This window comes from Chiloscyllium plagiosum, chromosome 5 (assembly GCF_004010195.1).
Source record: "Chiloscyllium plagiosum isolate BGI_BamShark_2017 chromosome 5, ASM401019v2, whole genome shotgun sequence".
In the NCBI taxonomy this organism is placed as follows: Eukaryota; Metazoa; Chordata; class Chondrichthyes; order Orectolobiformes; family Hemiscylliidae; genus Chiloscyllium; species Chiloscyllium plagiosum.
Genome location: NC_057714.1, coordinates 79,783,858 through 79,802,242, shown reverse-complemented (window position 1 = coordinate 79,802,242; position 18,385 = coordinate 79,783,858). Strand labels below are relative to the sequence as shown.

The 18,385-nt window shown below is 40.7% G+C and overlaps 1 protein-coding gene across 6 annotated transcripts in view; it reads left to right on the top strand.

Moving 5' to 3' along the window:
- c5h10orf67 (chromosome 5 C10orf67 homolog) overlaps positions 1-18,385 on the top strand; it is a 309,052-nt gene that overhangs the window by 66,294 nt on the left and 224,373 nt on the right. The gene's annotated exons all lie outside the window — the stretch shown is intronic.

The window sequence follows — 18,385 nt, the reverse complement described above, 5'->3', positions numbered from 1 at the left end:
AGGAGGCCACATCGGGTGCAGCGGATGCTGCAGGGTGGTTGGGTTGGTTCGTCCGGTTGGCCCAGAGGTGCTCCCTGAATCGCTCCGCAAGTAGGCGGCCTGTCTCCCCAATATAGAGGAGGCCACACCGGCTGCAGCGGATGCAGTAGATGATGTGGGTGGAGGTGCAGGTGAATCTGTGGCGGATATGGGAGTTTCCTTTTGGGCCTTGGAGAGGAGTGAGGGGGGAGGTGTGGGCGCAAGTGTTGCACCTCCTGCGGTTGCAAGGGAAGGTGCCGGGAGTGGTGGTTGGGTCGGTGGGGGGTGTGGATCTGACAAGGGAGTCGCGGAGGGAGTGGTCTCTACGGACAGCTGATAGGGGAGGGGAGGGAAATATATCCTTGGTGCTGGGGTCTGTTTGGAGGTGGCGGAAGTGACGGCGGATGATGCGCTGTACATGGAGATTGGTGGGGTGGTAGGTGAGGACCAGTGGGGTTCTGTCCTGGTGGCGGTTGGAGGGGCGGGGCTCAAGGGCGGAGGAGCGGGAAGTGGAGGAGGTGCGGTGGAGGGCACCGTCGACCGCGTCGGGGGGGAAATTGCGGTCCTTGAAGAAGGAGGCCGTCTGTGTTGTGCGTATTTTGAACTGGTCCTCCTGGGAGCAGATGCGGCGGAGACGAAGGATTTGGGAGAATGGGATGGCGTTTTTACAGGGGGCAGGATGGGAGGTGGTGTAGTCCAGGTAGCTGTGGGAGTCGGTTGGTTTGTAGTAGATGTCCGTGTTGATTCGGTCGCCTGAGATAGAAACAGAAAGGTCTAGGAAGGGGAGGGAGGAGTCCGAGACTGTTGACCTCTCCGCCTCCATCCTACTCCGACCTATCACCCTCACCTTGACCTCTTTCCACCTATCACATTTCCAACGCCCCTCCTCCCAGTCCCTCCTCCCTACCTTTTATCTTCTCCTGCTGAACACTCTCTGCTCACTCCTGAAGAAGGGCCTGTGCCCGAAACGTCAAATCTCCTGTTCCCTGGATGCTGCCTGACCTGCTGTGCTGTTCCAGCAATAAAGTTTCAACTCACACCAATTTGCCTATCAGACCAACAGATCCACGTAAGATGCCATATCACTTGCCCTTCACTCCTCCCTGGAACATTTTGACACCAAGAACAGCTACGTAAGAATCCTACTCATTGATTACAGTCCAGCCTTCAACACTATTATCCCCTCGAGACTGATTACTAAACTTAGTGATCTCGGACTGAGCCCCACTCTCTGCAACTGGATCCTCAGTTTCCTTACCCACAGGCCACAATCATTGAAGATCGGGGGCAATATTTCATCCTCACTAACATTCAACACTGGAACCCCCCCAGGGGTACGTACTCTGCCCCCTACTGTACTCACTGTATAACCATGACTGCGTCACCAAATTCCAGATGAATGCCATTTACAAGTTTGTTGATGACATCACCATAGTCGATTGAATCTCAGATGACGATGAAACAGACCACAGATGGGAGGTGGAAGACCTGGAAAAATTGTGCACTGAAAACAACCTAGCTCTCAATGCCGGCAAAACCAAGGAACTCTTTACTGACTTTCGGCAGGATGTTACTCATGCCCCCCCTACACATTAACCGCACAGAGATGGAACGAGTGGACAATGTCAAGCTGCTGGGAGTGATCATCCACAACAAGCTTTCTTGGACTCTTCATGTGGACGCACTGGTTACAAAGGCCCAACAACGTTTCTTCTTCCTCAGGCAGCCGAGGAAATTTGGCATGACGGCGAATACCCTTGCCAAATTTTATAGGTGTGCCATCACAAGCATTCTGTCTGGATGTATCACTATCTGGTAAAGCAACTGTACCATTCAAGATCGGAGACAGTTACATTAAAATCAAATCTAATTTTAGCATTCATTATAAACAAAATTTGTTCTCAGTATTTTAAAAATGTAATTTGGTGGAATTTTTAAAAATAAGCCAGGATTTTCCCATTGGTGATGAGTGAGTTTAGTGGCATCATTTCCACCATGACTTGGGGAGTGCTATCTTACACAATCACATGCTTCTTAGCTCATTATTTATGCAAGATGTTGGGTGCATTACTTGGTGAATCGCATGGCAAGAAGTGCTTGATATTGCAGGACCACTGCCATCTAAAAGAATAGAACAACAGATAAATGGAAACATCACCATCTGCAAGTTCCCCTCAAAGCCACTCACCATCTAGACGTGGAAATATATCGCCTTTCCTTCACTGTTGCTGGGTCAAAATCCTGGAATTCTCTCCCTAGTTGCATAATGGGTGTACCTTCACTAAATGGACTGCAGTAGTTCAAGAAGGCAGCTCACCACTACCTACTCAAGGGCAATTAGATATGGGCTATAATGCTTGTCCAATCAGTGATGCCCACATCCTCTGAGAATAAATAAAAATATACAGGAGCTACCTCTCACAGTGTGGTGCTTGCCTCTAAAGTTCCAACTCATGGCACAGAAGAGTTTTAAGAGCATGAAGGTTATGTTGGAAGCTGTACAAAATGTTGGTAAGGGAACAGCTACAGTATTGTGTGAAATATTGAAATCCACATTATAGGAGGGATATGATCGCACTGTAAATGGGGCAGAGATTTACCAGAATATTGCCTGGGCTGGAGATTTTCAGTTATGAAAAAAGATTGGACAGACTGGGGTTGTTTTCCTTACAACAGAGGAGATTGAGAAGGGGACATGATTGTGACATACAAAATTATAAGAAGCATCAATAGGGTAGACAGGAAGAAACTTTTTCCTTTGATGGAGTGATCAATGGCTAGGGGCATAGATTTAAGTTAAGGTGTTTAGAGAAGGTGTGAAGAAAAACTTTTTCATTCGGAGAGTGGCAGGAATCTGGAACTGGCTGTAAGTGACAGAAACATTCATAGCATTTAAGAAATATTTAGATGTGCACTTGCAAAGGCATACAAAGCTATGGACCAAGCTTTACTGCAATACTGGGCTATATTGCAAAACCCCATAGGAATTGTCCAGGCATTGAAATCTAATTTTTGGACTGTCTAGACTGGTTCTGGTTGAAGCACAAACAGCATTCTAGCTTTGGTCCACATCCATCTGTGGATTTTGTAAAGGTGTCATGACCAAGTTTGGAGTAGTCATCCCTGTATGGGCCAAGGACCTTGGAAAGAGGCAAGCACTTGTGTTACTCCAGAATATATGAGTCATGGTAATTCCAGGTTATTTAGCACAGACTCTCGAACCTTGGTTTCACTTATCACAAATAATTGAACAGTAAGGGCATATTTCCTATTCTCAAAACTGCTGGTTGGCGATATGATTTGGAGGTTCCAGTGTTGACTGATGAGGGTTTTTGCCCGAAAAATTGATTCTTCTGCTCCTCGGATGCTATGTGACCTCCTGTGTTTTTCCAGCACCACCCTCTCCACTCTGATCTCCAGCATCTGCAGTCCTCACTTTCTCCAAAGTTAAAAATCACACAATAGCAGGTGATAGTCCAACAGGTTTATTTGGAGGCACTAGCTTTTGAAGCACTGCTTCTTCATCAGGTGGTTGGCGATAGGTTGCTCTCAAAACAATATGGCACAATCAACTTCATGAAGTATCTGGGGAAGTCAACGCAGGCAGAAAATCATAATGCCCAGCTGGTGAGTCACTTCATCAAGGTTGAAGGCAATGAAAAGGTTGGCTCTGGCAAAAATGCCATCAGTAACATCTTGGGAGATTATGTATAATTGAGAAATTATATATAAATATATATAAATGAGCTGCAAGCGTAAGAATTAAGGGTAGCTGTGACTCTAACGGCCGTAGGTTGGGATTGCAGCCTAGTATTTGTTTATGTAGGTCCTCATTCAGCAGCTGGCATAGGTTTGAGATTATGAAACAGGACATTCTTAATTTCTCTGGAGATATTTACAGATAATTGCAGTGAAGCTTTTGAAACCCTGGTTCTCAGCAACTTGCCGTGGTTCGTTGGTGGAGTTTGTTCTGCTGCTTCAACCTCTAGAGGTTACTTTTATTTCTGAGCTTGCTGAAACTTTTGTTATGATTGTTTCTTTCTCTGTTACCTTCTATTTAAAAGCAAGGTCATAAGAAAGCCAGACAAGACATCACATTTCAGTTCCATGAGCTGTGGGAAAGTGAAGGAGATTACAGTGTTATTGAAGAAATGCCTGAGCCCTCACATCCTTAACGATCAAGCTGAATGTACTGAATTGAATCAGTATTAGTAGGGAAATAGTGTTGGGGAAATTTATGAGACTATAGGTGGATAAATCCCTCTGCTCTGATAACCTATATAACAGAGTTCTTAAGGAAGGAGTCCTCAATATATTGTGTGCATTGGTGATCATCTTTCAAAATTCTATATTCTGGAACAGTTTGTATGGATTGGAGGGTAGCTAATGTAACCCCACTGTTTAAATAATAAGGTAGAGAGAAAACCAAGAATTATAGACCAGACAGCCCCATGTTGGTGGTGTGGAAAATGCTACAGTCACATTATAAAAAAACTAATAGCTGAGCATTTGGAAAACTGTGGCTGGATCGGACAGATTTACAAAATGGATTTACGAAAGGGAAATCATGCTTCACAAATCTATTGGAATTATTTTAGTATGTAAAAAGAGTTGATGAAGGGGAGCCATGGATGTAATTTATTTAGACTTCCAGAAAACTTCCGACAAATGTCCTATGGAACAGATTAGCATGTAAACTTAAAGATGATGGGATTGAGGGTAGTGTATTGTAAACTGATTTGCAGACAGGAAACAAAGAGAGGGATAATGGATCTTCTTCTGAAAAGGGAGTAACTAGTGGAGTACTGCCAGGATTGGAGCTACAGTCCTAGCTATTCACAATATAAATGATTTGGATGAGGGAGCAAAATGTAATATCTCCTAATTTGAAAATGACAGAAAGCCAGGTGGGAGGGTGAACTGCGAGGAGGATCCAGAGATGCTCCAGCGGGATTTGGTCAAGCTGTGCAATTGTATGGCAGATACACATTAATGTGGATAAATATGGTGCTATCCACTTTGGTAGCAAAAACAGGGAGGCAGATTATTATCTAAATTAATCTAAACTGTGAGAGGAGAATGTGCAATCAGATCTGTCACCGAAGGTAAGCATGCAGGTGCAGTAGGCAGTGAAGAAGGCAAATGGCATGTTGGCCTTCCAAGTGCGTGGATTTGAGTACAGGAGTAGGGATGCAATTGAAAAGGTTCTTGGTGAGACCACACCTGGAATATCGTGTATAGCTTTGGTCTCCTTATCTGAGGAAAAATGTTCTTGCAATAGAGGAAGCGCAGCAAAGGTTTATCGGACTGATTCCTAGGATTTCAGGACTGATGTATAGGGAGAGGTTGAATTGGTTAGAATTATAACTGCTGGAATTTAGACGAATGGAGGGATAGAACCTCAAAGAAATCTATAAAATTCTCTAACAGAACTAGACAAGGTAAATGGCAGAGCAGGCTCGAAGGGCAAACTGGCCTACTCTTGACCTATTTTCTATGTTTCTGTGAAAGTTATGCTGTCATACAATATGGCAGGGAGGCTTTGCAAGGAGGTTATTGTTGTGCTTTGATAAGGAGCTCTGAGTTAGTGACCTTACCAAACATACAATGGCTTGTTATACATTAATAGATAACTGTTTTTAACCAGAATACAAGATCACACTTTTATTGAGAGCTTTATTTCAGTTCACGGCATTCTATAAAACTCACACCTCCGATAAGGAGCTCCAAATATTTACACAATCAATTCACACCTAATTGATATAACCTATTCCTTCATTCAAATAGGCCACAGATACGTCTTCAGATCATATTAGATGACAACAGATTCCAGTTTCTTTAAAAAAAATCTGTATCACAGATACAACATGACAACACAGTTTACATCTTTATTTATTTGCACATTAAAGCCCCAAACATCTTTCCTTCACTACGTCCAGCAGTTTCTTAGAACTTATTCCTTTCTTTGTGAAACAGCTGCCTGCTCTATCAATCCATTTCAATTTAAAGATTTCTCAGTTTTCCAGCATCTCTTTTAAGACTGTAATATAGATCCTCAATCCGGTTTTTATTCACACATTTTGTTGAGTGTACATTATCCCATAGTAACTTATTCTCAATGTGACACTTAGGAAGTCTTGTACTCAACTGTAATATTTCAAAACTGACATCTGGCCTTATGTGGGTGCCCAGTCAGTTCAGCTGTTCAAAAAGCCTCACAATATCTTCCATTATAGTCTTCAGAGGTGCTGCATTTTTTGAGAGGACTAACTTTGACTATTAGCAATAGGGTTAACATTTTCCATATAAATTCCTGACGAAAAGTGGCACTTGATGCATTCTATCTGATTTCCAATTTTGAATCTTGTTTTAAGCTCATATATAGCAATAATGTGGAAGTTTACTAACCAAGAGAAATTAAGATAAAATAGAATACACCAAGCTATTTACTTATAACACCAAATTCAAATATTTTTAAACACAGTAAATGTATAGTCAAATTAATCCCAAAACACTTATTTACACGTTCTAAAACAAAATCCTTTGTAAAGCACATCTTGCACAGTACTCACACCAAAGAAATATTTTCCAAACACTTCGATAATCCTATGGTAACAAATTTAATTTGTAGACGAGAAACACAAACAGCTTCTTCTTAGAGCTATCTACACCTGGGCTTAAATGTACTTCAAGAAACCTTTTCAAGGTTTTATCCCAACACTTTTACTTTATGAGGATTATCACTAACTTCTTACTCAAAAATAATCTAGTCTTTTTATATTTTCCCCTTTTCAGGAGCATTATACAATTATCTTCAAACAAAAGCTTTGAACTGCCTAAAACAAAGTAAAACTAAAATAAAAATCACTCCATTTAAGCTATAGGAATTTTCCCAAGTTGAAAAAGACCCGAGTCTAGAAATTTCTAACAGACCTTAAAACATGATGTTTTACCTTGATAAGTCATAAAACATCAAAAATAAACAAAATTCTATCAGTGCTCCAAAAGAAGCTTTTGTAAAAGAAATCACCATGTATAGAGATATTTACAAGTTAATTATTAACTTCAGACACAGAAAACATACATTTAAAATATATAATATCAAAATATAAATAAATCTGACAATTGTATTATATATAGCAATCTGTCCAATTTTGACAAGACAGACTTTATTGAGAAGTATTGATTTCTAGAGGCATTATTCAGGCAATATGCACATTTATTTAATTTCCACAGGGTCCACATTGTGGTGCCTCATTTGGAAGACAAGAAACACTGCTCATGAGCTGATCTTCCTGTGGAAATGTACTTTTAGTACTCCCTCAAGTATTTGTTGCTAACAAAGTTTTGAAAATTTTCAAAGTTGCGTTTCTACAATTGATGAATTTATTCTTTTATCTTAGTCACCCTGATTTTGTTTAAAACCTTGTACCACTAACCTTGCTACTTTTAAATTCAGTCAAGAAACTCCTTTTCCACGTGATAGGGCTCATTGTCTCTTATCTTGCACCTCTGAGTTTAACTCAAATTCTTTCCAGCTTTGTAGTTCCTCATTGTTTGGCATCTTTTGTTAGGCACCTTTTGTTCTCTTGTCTTCTATTTTGTTCGTGGACACTGTAACTTCCTGATCATGTGGGCTTCTGCTCCTGATGGTATTCTTGGCTTGTACTATATTTCTTGTCCTTGTTGAATTAAGCCCTCTATTTTGCCAGCTATGTCCTTCTGGATTGCCACTGTGTGACCTCCCCATTCAAGTAATAGGTTTGTGATCTCTTTCTCAGGATGTTTGTTCCCAGATCCATTGTTTGAGGTTACACTGCATTTTATTGCCTTCAATCTTTATATTCCTCATCCATAAGCCGAACTTCCTACCCTCATTCTGTAATTCAGTTCTTATATTATCCAGTGGCCTACGTGCTTTACTTATAATGGTCACATTTATCCAATGACTAGCTGTTTCTGGTAAATATTTGACTTTATTTCCCATTTTTGGCAGTTGCCTTTTAGCCGCATATTGACCATTAGAACTAATCTGTCCATCAGTTAATTTTAGCTGTTCAATATTTGGATGTGAGAGGTACATTGCTCTTCATTTTTTCTATAACTTAATTGGATTCTGCAAATTTGTAATCCAAACCAAACAACCTTGAACAATGTATTCGAATGTTCCGGTTTCCATGCTGTAAATTATTATTTTTCCATCTTTGCTAAAAATCCTACCCAGTCCTTTTCCTTCCTTTAAGTCCCTTTCTCTTATTACCTGATTGAAGCTGGTTTCAATGGCCTTACCTCATATTGTCAGGCTTGCTTTTTTTCTGACACTTCTGCTTTAATAAAAAACATTCTGTCTGCATTCAGTGCATGCAAGTGCTTGATAATTGTAGCCCTTCACAAGCTGGAGGCTGATCATCTACTATTGATGGAACTTTAGGATTCCTACCAAAAAATAATTGATGTGGACTGTATCTTCCAACAATCTGCAACAAATACTTAGCATGGACAGTCCATACTAGAGTCATAGAGATGTACAGCACAGAAACAGGCCCTTTGGTCCAACGTTTCCGTGCCTGCCAGATATCTAAACTAATCTAGTCCTATTTGCCAGCACTTGGCCCATTTCCATCTAAACTTTTCCTATTTGGATGCTTTTTAAATACTGTAATTGTACCAGCCTCCACTACTTCCTCTGGCAGTTTATTCGATACACACACCACCCTCTGTCTGATGTCCAGAGATACATGAACTCAAACAGCAAAGGCAGTAACTATGCTGACCCACTGCTGTGTCAGTTAGCAATGTAGGTTTCTTTCTACCTCTCCCTCACTGACCATGTGGTTGCTGCCTTTTGTTTGTCTTCTTCCTTTTAAAAGTGCCATTGTTTTGATCTTTTTTCCCCCAAAGTTCTCATACAATGCAACAGCTTATAAAATAGTAATTGCTGCTCCTGGAATTCAAGGAAATCACCTCCAACATCTAAAATACCTCAAAAAAGGAACAGTCTTACAACCACATTTTTCCCAGTCTTCCATCTAGGATTACCCACTAATGCAGATGATAATTTACTGTTTGGCTGATCTGCCATTTCATCTGTTACTGCCTAGTTCTTTTCACATACTGCATTGCTAAAAGGACTTTCTGCTATCTCACTATAATGTTCATCTTCACATATCTAAATTATTCATTACCAAATATCTCCCCCATTACATTGAGAAAGCTTGTCAGTGGTTCTGTTACCTTATCCACAATTTGTTTGTATCTTTATATATTATAGTTGGCTGACAAAATCTGGGGGCCAAAACTACAAACTGTAAAGTGAAAATGCTTTTATCATTATCCTATACCTTAAAATCAACAGCCAATACCTCAGTGAAATCTCTTGCCAAGCACAGGCCTATGCTATGCCTTGGTAATGTCCTTCAATATTTCTTACAAATCTCACTTAGAACATACAACAATACAGCACAGAAAAGGCCCTTCGGCCCTCGATGTTGTGCTGACCTGTGAACTAATCCCCCTACACTATCCCATCATCATCCATATGCTTATCCAAGGACTGTCTAAAACCTATCAGCTATTTCTTCTGAGCTTATTGTACTTCCCATCCCTTATTCCCTCATCCTGTTTTTCACATTTTAAAGAACAGATGAACAAATTGCCTATGAAATGTTAACTCAATTTTTTGTCTTCTATATTTCTACCGCAAAGTCAGTAACATTTTTTTAAATGGAAAATTGTATGCCATTCAATGAATGTACCAGTGTGTAAATGGAAATTTCTTAAGTTTTCCAAATATAATAGCTTTGTCATTTTTTATATGCAGTTTCATCTATGCATTTTTCATTGATGGTCTGTTTAATAACAAAGGTATTTCACTTCACACTCTATTCATGCTAATAAAATGATTAATTTCAGCTATTTTACAAGGGAATGGTCACTATTTTCATAGATTTTACTGTGTTATCATTCCAAATCGAAAATAGTGGAACACACAAATTCCTTAACTTTGTATCAATCCTTATTTCACAGAGTCTACATAGCAATTTAGCCAGTTTATTCCACACACTGTAGAAATGCATCTTCTGTCTAACATGCACAATTGAAAGATCGTGCCACCAAACACATACATCACTGGATTGAAAATTGCTGTGGCCAATGTAATACCCTCTCTTTGATCATGGTCTCCATCATTTTTTTCCAAATCTTCCACTTCCTGTCTCGTTTTGAATACACTGTTAAACCATTTGGGACAGTTCATGGCATAATGCAACTTTGAATCACACCTGAAATATTGACTTACCACACCCATGCATTTCTGTAGTTCATTCTCTAGTGATAAATCCCAAATTCTGATCACTTTTCAAAATTACCTGTAGCATTGCTATCCTCATTTCTGTTAGTTACAATTCATCTTTCATGTTGTCGTTTGTGACCTATACTGTTTATGGATGAGCTCACCAACTTGTTTCCATTGTGTTTTCCATTTTTAGTCATATCACTGAGTGTCCCTTTGTGCAATGAATGCTGCTATAAGGAATGATTTCCTATTTTTTTTTGTGCTTTCAACATTTGTTCCAGAAGGGGCTGCAGGTTGGTATAATGGGCGGCACTGTGGCACAGTGGTTAGCACTGCTGCCTCACAGTACTAGAGACACAAGCTTGATTCCAACTTGGACGTGTGGAATTTGCACGTTCTGTCTGGTAGTGTGGGTTTCTTCTCCCAGATGTGCTGATTAGGTGGATTGGTAATGCTGAATTACCCCTTGGTGTCCAGGGATGAACAGGCTAGGTGGGTTAGCCATGATAAATGCTGGTCTGGCTGGAATGCTCTTTGGAGGGTCTGTGCAGATTTGAGAGGCCAAATATACACTGTAGGGATTTGAAGATTCTATGATTGAGTGCATATTTATCTACAAATTTAAGACAAAACTAGAAGTCTGGCCTTACTTGATATCTTAGCACAGTCCAATAACTTATATGCCAGCACAGACTGAAGAATTTCCAAATTAAATTTCTACTGTTCTGCACACAATCTACTGGATTCCCTTATGTATTTGTCCATAGTACTATCCTCAGTCTTTCTAAATTTGTCAAAATCTGACCACACATCAAAACTAATGAATAAACCATATTTTTGATAAGTTTGGTCCATGAAAGTTAATAATTGGTCCAAGCCTTCATTTGTGTTTGATCTAGCAGGCTCTCCTCCAAAAATACTTTACTTTTGTATGGTTTTGCATGGTTACTAAAATGGTAAAGCCAAACCTTATTTGGTAAACAAGTCATTTCCTTGTTCCACTGGTCATAGGGTAATTTTCAGAAAACAGAGATGGGAAGTCATACTCTGGAATTTTATCTTTAGATTCAACCATCCTCTGCTGCTAATGTTGTATGCTAGAAGACAATATTTAAAAGAGTTCAAATCCACACTTTGTGGCCTTATTTCAGTGAACCACAGTGCATAAAACTCACAGCCCACTGATGACTAGTTCCTCATATAACTAATTCATACTCATTTGACCCTTAATTAATATATCCATCACTTGTTCCCTTATTTCACTAGATTTCAGGCATTCCTTCAGACCATATTAGATTATAGCAAGGATAACCAAGATTCTGTGCTTTATCAGGAGTAGACTTTGGCAGGAAGCCACCACAAATTGCACCCCTTCCACAAAACTTCCTCCTGTCCACATCCCAGCCCATGTCCTTGCAGATTTGCTTTTCTGTGTGAGGATATAACTGCTGCTATGTGATGTCTTCTTATATTTGCCATAGATTGTAATTTCTAAATAGAAAACATCAAGTTCCAATGTTAGGTTTCTTGATATAATAAGAGTCATCAAGCTTACGTGACAAGGAAGCAATCAGGGGCACAATGTAATGCTCAGATTGCTTGAGGCAATGCTTTGTTATCTGCAATCTTGGACAATTACTAACCTTTTCATGAATGAGAATTGAAGGCCTATTGTTGGCATTGCCAAATTAGTGAAGGCATGATACTTGCACAGTCTCAAAAGCAATGTTGTTGACTTCATCCCTGTAGGAGAATCAGGAAACATGCTGTCTCCCCTTTGTAAGTGGTCCCAATCATTTTGTGATGTCATTGCATGATTGACTTTTAATCTGAAATGGTGAGTTTTCCATCTTTGGATTCATAGAATCATAGAGTCATACAGTTCTGAAACAGAACCATTTGGTCCAACCAGTCTATGCTGAACATAATCCGAGACTAAACTAGTCCCACCTGCCTGCTCCTGGCCCATATCCCTCCAAACTTTTCCTATTCATTTATCCACTCAAATGTCTTTTAAATGTTGTATTTATACCCACATCCATCACTTCCTCAGGAGGTTCATTCCACATGCAAACCACCATCTGTGTAAAACATTTGTCTCTTATGTCTTTTTTAAATCACTCTCCTCTCACCTTAAAAATGTGTCCTCTAGTCTTGAGGCTCCCTATCTTAAGGAAAAGACAACTACCATCAGCTCTATCTATATCTCTCATTATATTATAAATTTCTATCAGGCCTCCTCTCAACCTCCTACGCTCCAGTGAAAAGGCTCCAGCCTATCTAGCCTTTATAACTCAAACCTTCCATTCCTGGCAACATCATGGTATATCTCTCCTAAACCTTCTCTAGCTTGATAATATTCTTCCTATAACTGGGTGACCAGAACTGGACACAGTATTCCAGAAGAGGCCCCATCAATGTTCTCAATATAACATCTCAACTTGTATTCTCAAAGAACTGAGCAATGAAGGCAAGAGTGCCAAACTTCTTTTTAATCATCCTGTCTATATGTGACACAAACTTCAAAGTATTATGTACCTGCAACCCTTGTCCCTCTGTTCTACAACATTACCTAAGGCTCTGCCATTAATTATACAACCCTACACTTGTTTGTTGTACCAAAATGCAATACTTTGCATTTGTCCATATTGAACTCCATCTGCTATATTTCAACCCATTGACCCATTTGATCAAGATCCGTTTGTAATCTTAGAAAATCTTCTTTATTGTCTACTATGCCACTAATTTTGCTGTCATCTGCAAACTTACTAGCCATGCCTTTTATATTCTCATCCAAATCATTTGTATACATGAGAAACAAAAGAGAACCCAGAACCGATTCCTTTGGAACACCACTGGTCACAGGCCTCCAGTGCAAAAAGCAACCCTCCACCATTAAGTCAACACTTCTGCTATTAAGTCAATTATGTATCCAATTGGCAAACTCACCTTGAATCCTATGTGACCAACTTTACTCATTAGTCTACCACGTGGAACTTTGTCAAAGGCTTTACTAAAATTCAAATAAACATGTGAGTCGATTGCATGATCCTTCTATGACCCACCAATTTCTCCCATTCTCCATATTTCCTTTATGTTGCAGTCCCTGTGACCTTGATGACCTTCATCCTCTTTCAGATGAGCCCCTTCTCATCAGTATTAACTTGTCCATGACTCTGGAGGTCCTTATGCCCTTGTTGGTCATACACACTCTTCATGTCAAGGCCAAAGTGGCCATAACCTGCTTGAAACACTATTTTGAGAGCTGCCCGTCCCTTCCAACAAACCATGAGGCCCCACCCTTTTATTTGTAATTGCTCCCTGTCACTTCACTATTCCCTCTGAAAACAATTGCAATTAAACCTATTGTCAGACTTAATCTGTCTGCTTTCCCCAGCTTTCCCTGATAAGCTACCTGATTATAATGAGCCAAACTCCCAACTGCACCTCAAGTCGTGTAATCCTCATACTTGAACTTGAGGACATTCTATGCCCCAATTCCTGGAATGCAAGGGCACTTAGCTCAGGATTCAACATAGAATAAAACACCTGACTGACTATTCTCAACCCCCTGGCTTGGAATCAGACCAGCCCCATGAAAGACTAGGGTGGTACCTTTCACTGGCTAGTGTACACCCTCACTCTTCGAAACACTTGTCCACTTTGACTTTCACACATCACTATTTTCTTGACAAACATGCAGTGTGATCACTGCATTAGCTGTTGGAACATACTGAAGCTCTGATATTGATATATCATTATGCCATTCAGTGAATCTCAAGTCCATCTGTATTTGATACATTTACTCTTCTCTACTCCCCACCATCACAAGCTGTCCAACTCCTATTCTATGCAAAAAAGCAGGCTAAGTCACAGGGCAATATGAAAGAGCTTGTGCATGAAAAAGCAGGTTAAGAACCAGTAGATGCAACAGGAGGCAATGATAATGTTAATTGGACTGCAATTGAAGCTCAGACCAATGTTTTGGGGTTTAAATGTCCCCATAGCAGATGGCGGTATTCAAATTCAACACAGTCTGGAATAAAGACCTGACCTAGTGGTGGCAATGTAACTACTGTTGATTAGTGTTTTAAAAACACTGGTGGTGTCATTCCTGGTGAAGGGCTTTTGCCCGAAACATAGGTTTTCCTGCTTCTTGGATGCTTCCTGACCTGCTGTGCTTTTCCAGCACCACTCTAATCTTGACTCTAATCTCCAGCATCTACAGTGCCCACTTCTGCCATTTTAAAAACTCTTCTGGTTCACTGAGTCCTTTAATGAAGGATTCTGCCATCCTTACCTAGTCAGTGACTCCATTGTTATGTGGTTAACAGTAGGGGATGGGCAATAAATGCTGGCCTAGTCAGTGGCACCCACATTGTGTGAATGAATTCTTTTTAAATATTTGACAGAAGGTCAGTCCTAAAAAACCTGTATGGATACATAGATGCCTGGCTGTACCCTTAGATCCAGGGTCTACAGTGGTGACTGAGTTGAGCCAAGAGCAGTCATGATGAAGTTGTGAGGCTGGGTGCTTTGCTGAGGCCAGTTTGTGTGGATGAAGAATCCAAAAAGAGCATATCCATTCACGATGGAGGCACCTTTGACATAAGAAGTGATTCTATCTAGGGAGAAGCTAGTTAGCCAGCTCAGCCATTCCAAAGGTTGCATTGATGAAACAAGATGCCGGTACCCATTTTGTCTTACCTGTCAAAATTTTTGTGCCATCAAGTTTCTCAGTTGTGAAGAGAAAAATTATAAGTGTGATGTTATTATAGCAAATTGGAGTATTAATGAGATTTGAATACATGAAAATATGCATGAAGATTCTGAACTTGTCTCTAAGGGTGAAGGAGCGGTGTGTCATCTCTAAGATGGTGGCAAAGTGAGATGTTTCAGCTGGAGCTCCTCTGCTCCACCAATCTTTTCCTTTTTTACTCTTCTTTTTTCAAAATTTCAACTTTTACGTACTGGAGGTGAATGGTAGAGACCAAAGTGGTCTGTACGGAGGCAGCAAGTCCACACAGGTTCCGGAGGCCATGCCCAGGCCAGGCCAGTGTAGCGGCAGCAAGTCCAGGCAAATCCCAGAGTCAAGGCCCAGGCCAGGCCAGCTTGGTGACAGTGAGTCCAGATGGGTCCCGGAGGCAAGGCCTGAACCAGGCCAGCACAGAGGTAGCAAGTCCAGGCCAGGACAACATGAGAGGCAGCAAGTCCAAACGGCAAGTCCCAGGCTAGACCAGTGTGAGGGCAATAAATCCAGGTGAGTCCTAGAGGCAGGTGGAACGGACGCCAGTGCACAGTCCTTGGGGATTGCAAACGAGGCCTCCAGGATTGATGCCCAGCATCTCCTATACACTTGGCCAGTGGTCTAAAAGCTGGCACAAAATTGGTTAAAAGACTAAAGTGTGAGTACTTTTTAAAGACAGCTTCTTAAACTTACGCTGAACTTGTGGTTATGATTCACTTAGTTCTGTAACACATACTTAAGTATTCTTTATCTAAAGATGGCACTGAGAGGTGACATTACAAACGTTTCACTGCACTCAGAATCCCATAGTGTGGAAACAGGCCAACCCTCCCAACAAGTCCAAACCAACCCTCCAAAGAGCATCTCAGCCAGACCCATCTCCCCTGCTGTATCTTGTAACCCTACATTTCCTAAGGCTAACACACCTAACCTATACATCCATGAACACTATGGGCAATTTCACAATGGCCAATCCACCTAACCTGCATGTCTTTGGACTGTTGGAGGAAACCAGAGCACCCAGTTGAAACCCACACAGGCACAGGAAGAACGTGCAAACTCCATCCCTACTCCCCTTTTTGAACAAGGGAACCACATTTGCTATCCTCCAGTCTTCTGGGACTACTCCTGTAGACAAGTTGTCCAAGGGTGAAATTGAACCCTGGTCCCTGGCGCTGTGAGACAGCATTGCTAACCACTGAGCTACCATACTGCCTCACTGAAGTGTACATGGCAATAAAGGCTAATTCAGAACTCATTCAGGCAAGCTTTTCTCAACGTTGTGAATGTTTTTTTTTATTCTTGTCCACTGAATTCATTCTTCCTCAAGGAGAGTAAAATCCCACTCATAGAAACCAAGGGTTAACCTTCAAGCTTATTCCACCATTTAATTTCATTAAAACTTATCCATGTCATATCTATATTCAATCACTTGCAGTCTGTAACAATAATATCCATCCTTAACAAAACTTTGTTGGTTACAGTTTTGAAATTTTCAACTGACCTAGCTTTGCCTTTTGGCACGATACTTACTAAATACCACCGTCCTTTGTGTGCCAACATATTTCCTGACATCACCCCTGAAAAGTACAGCTCTAATTTTAATGTTATGTCTCCCTTTCTTAAGACCTCCACTAGAATTAGTTCCACCCAAGCTATCAAATCTTGAAGTCACGTTGAACTGCTCCTGACCTTATAATGAAAGGAATGCAATTGATGAAACATAAGAACCATAAGAAATAGGATCAGGAGTAGATGGTTTTCTGCTATTCGATATGTTTGTGATTGACCTTTGGCCTCACATTCATTTGGTGCCTTGAGACTGTTCCACTATTCAGTATGATTGTTGCTAAATTTGGGGTTTCCTGCCTCCCCTTAAAAAATGTAAATCCTCCAAGTTTAAAATAAACCTTGAACTTAGTCTTGTTATTTTCAAAGAAACAATGAATTCCAAAGATTATTTAAAATTTAGAACTGAAAAAATTCCTCCTTATTTCTCTCTTAAATGTGAGACTCCCTTTTCAAGAACCCCCCACAAAAGTAAACAAGGGTATTATCACTCCCACAAAGTTTTATCAATCCAAACCTATGGCCAATTTTTACCAGAATTTTCCAATACCTCGCTAATAGAAAAATAGGCAATGTAATTTCTCCAGCATAAGTCCAACAGATCAAAGGGCATGAGACATTTCCTTTCGAAGACACTAATTGCTGTATTCATCTAAATCTTTACAGGTCCAGTCAGGAATGAGTTTGTGTTACTGAATGGTTAAACACATGTGATAGTTGAAGTGGATAGTTGAGTCCGGTCAGAAGGGGGTTGGGGGTTGTTTGGTTTCGTACAGGGGGAATTGTTTAAAGATGTATTTATTTTTTGTGGGGGAGATGTCTTTGTTAGGTCAGTGGGATGGTGGATGGATGTGATTTGGTGATTGGAGGCCAAGTTGTGTCATGTTGGAGGGGTGGTCAGATCTGTCAGCAGATTGTTAGGTATTTTTGGGAGGTGGTTAAACAGGTGAGTGGGGTTTACTCAAGTCTATTTGGGATAGGTTTGATTGAGGTTGAAAATTAGTTAAGTCTGGTTGAGATAAAAACAAATTACTGCGGATGCTGGAACCTGAAACCAAAAGAGAAAATGCTGGGAAGTCTCAGCAGGTCTGGCAGTATATGTAAGGAGAGAAAAGAGCTGACATTTCAAGTCTAACTGACCCTTTGTCAAAGCTAAAAAAGGGAGAAATAGGGAGGTATTTACACTAGGCTGAGAGAAGGTGAGTCATGGCTCCAGAAGCAAAGGTAGCAATAAAGAGGTGAGAATGACAGCACATAGAGAGATTATAGGGAGATTAGGAGCTGTGAATGACCAAGGCTGAAGCCAGTGCTATGTGACAAAATATGTGGAGGATGGGGGGGATGGGTGAAGCAGAGGCAAAATGGAAAACAGGGGAGAAGGGTAGCAAAGGGGGAAGAGGAGAGGAAAAAGGTGATGAGAGAGTGGGGAGCGAGAGAAAAGAGACAATCAAGAAATAAGAGGTACAGAACAGTAAAAAAAAATTAAAAAGATAAATAAAATAAATGAAATAAAATTACGGAGCAGAATGAAAACAGAGGAGACGAGATAGGGAATCATCTGAAGTTGTTGAATTCAATGTTGAGACCGGCAGGCTGTAACATGCCTCGTCGGAAGATGAGATGTTTTTCCTCCAGTTTGCGTTGTGTTTCACTGGAACATTGCAGCAGGCCAATGACAGACATGTGGACGTGGGAGCAGAGTTGTGTGTTGAGATGACAAGCCACAGGAAGGTCCAGGACCTGATTGCGTACAGACC